The sequence below is a fragment of the Mandrillus leucophaeus genome, unplaced genomic scaffold (assembly GCF_000951045.1).
Source record: "Mandrillus leucophaeus isolate KB7577 unplaced genomic scaffold, Mleu.le_1.0 Scaffold313, whole genome shotgun sequence".
NCBI classification, from domain to species: domain Eukaryota; kingdom Metazoa; phylum Chordata; class Mammalia; order Primates; family Cercopithecidae; genus Mandrillus; species Mandrillus leucophaeus.
Window position 1 is genome coordinate 78,548 of NW_012103288.1, and position 2,505 is coordinate 81,052.

Here is a 2,505-nt window from a genome sequence, read left to right on the forward strand (position 1 = left end):
CATTCTTATAGGCTTTAAAACTGAGTTTTCTTTCACAAAAATTTAAATGTAAAAGTAGGCAATCACTAAAGCTGAAGTCTCATGGTACATAAACTTCGTATTAACTTTGACACCAAATAAGGATGAAAGATAGCATGCAAATCTTCTGTTCACAAAACAGTGGCAAAACTTTGTATTTTTAAATTGGTATAATTTTATGAATCTCAAACATTTATTGGGAATATTCAAGTTTACCTAATTAATCACCCAGAAAGCCAGCAGCATGGCCAAAAGTTGGTGTATTCAGTAGTCTTGGTGTATTCAGTAGTCACTGTGAAAACCTTTCATTTCTTTACCAATTGGCAATGGCTCAGTTTTTATTTTCCAATTATGTTTTGGAATAAAGTCTATGACCATTAACTATGCATCTTTGTTGCTATCTCATAGCCAGTGCACTGTACATATTTAAAGAGAAAAAAATAAAGGATTGAATTTTCTGTTCATTCATTCATGCATTCACTTATTTGACCATTTGGAGCCATGTAAGAAGCTCACAGACTCAGAAGCTCTTCAGCTCTTCCTCAGACTCAAGTCACTGTTGGTCACTAATGCTGACAAAGTACTTTCCGACACATCATCTTTCCTTAGGCTCAAAAATGATTCTCGAGTTATTTGAAGGATCTCTCTCAAGCCTTTGTTTTCTTGTTCAAGTTGAAATATTAGTTCTTGTTCCTTGCAACCCTGTTGCTGGTCAATTTCAATGGCTTTCTTCATTACTGCTGCCACTTCAGTTATCTGGTCAACATGTGCTTGTAGTTCCTTGGAGTGCTGCTCTTGTTAACTTCATTATTATTCCTGGATCATCTTTTTTGCTAGCCAGTAGCAATCTAAACATTTGTTATCGGCCAGGCGCAGTGGCTCACGAGGTCAGGAGATCGAGACCATCCTGGCTAACAAGGTGAAACCCCGTCTCTACTAAAAAATACAAAAATTAGCTGGGCATGGTGGCAGGGGCCTGTAGTCCCAGCTACTCGGTGAACCCGAGAGGCAGAGCTTGCAGTGAGCCGAGATTGCGCCTCTGCACTCCAGCCTGAGCAACAGAGCAAGACTCCGCCTCAAAAAAAAAAAAAAAAAAATTGTTGTCTATACTTGCTCATTATAAGTTCCAAGGCTGCCTGATGTTCTTCCAGGGATGTACGCAATTCTTTTGTTTCTTGTTGCAATTCTCTGATATGTCTGCTTTATTGCTGGATTCCCATAACTAACGTGGACCATGGCGGATGTCTTGTGACTTCATTAAGTTCTTGAATTTCTTCCTGATACTGCTTCATGGCTTCTACTCGCTTGTTGAGAGCTGTGGTTTGCTCAATCAGAGACTCTGCTGCATCGTTGTGATCTCTTAATCTTTCAACAAGAGTTTTAGCATCAACAAGAGTTTTAGCATCAGCAACTGCCTTATCAATTGTGCAACTCATTTCTAAAGATATATCCTGCTTAGTCCCTCGGAGCCGTCAGCTGTGGTGATGAGGACTCAAAGCCTCTATCAACCCGGACCTATGCACCCAAGGGAACAGACTCCGCGCCCCTAGTCCGCCTCCTCAGCAAACAGACGCTGAACCAGATGGAGGCAGCGGAGGGGTGGCCATGAAGCCAGTAGCGTTCAGCCTCATCACCGGATTGGGGAGACACCTCTGCCAACCGCCTCCGACTGGCGCGCCCGGAGGACTCCAGCCTTGCGAGAATTCCTTCCTCCCGTTACGGTGGGCAGAGCCGACCACTAGCAGCTTTGCGCAAGACGGCGAAGCGGGGCCCTTCCAACTTAAAAGTATTCTGAGGTTCCTGAATTATTCAGGAAGGCAAAGATATTAATCTTGGACTTCAGTAAGCATGCATGTTAAAAATTTAACAGTTAACTACTAAACAGAGAAATAGAATGTTCAACTTAAAAATCAGAAGAAAAAAGAACTCCATATATACAACAGAATGCAAATAAGAAGTGTGGTCACCGTGGCTCACACCTGTAAGCCCAACACTTTCGGAGGCCAATGTGAGAAGACTGCTTGAGACCAGGAGTTCAAGACCAGCCTGGCCAACATAGTGAGACTCCATCTCTACAAAAAAAAATTTTAATTAGTTGGGCCTAGTGGTACAGCTGAAGAGGGAGGATCACTTGAGCCTGGGAGGTTGAGGCTGCAGTGAGCTAGGATTATGCCACTGCACTCCAGCCTGGGCAAGAGAGTGTGACCTAAAAAAAAAAAGAGTCTCTAAAAAAAAAAAAGGAAAAAGAAAAAAAAAGTGTGGTTCAAGGCTAGGCACAGTGGCTCATGCCTGTAATCCTGGCACTTTGGGAGGCTGAGGCAGGTAGATCACTTGAGGCCAGAAGTTCAAGACCAGCCTGAGTAACATGGCAAAACCCCGTATCTACAAAGAATACAAAAATTAGTCCAGCATGGTGGCACATGCCTGTAGTCCCAATTGCTCAGAAGGCTGAGGCAGGAGGATAGATTGAGCCCAGGAGTTTGAGGC

General features: G+C 43.2%; 1 pseudogene; it reads right to left on the bottom strand.

The window, feature by feature from the left end:
- Positions 1–549: 549 nt before the first annotated feature.
- On the bottom strand, positions 550–1,454 carry LOC105544895 (annotated as a pseudogene).
- Positions 1,455–2,505: the final 1,051 nt, after the last annotated feature.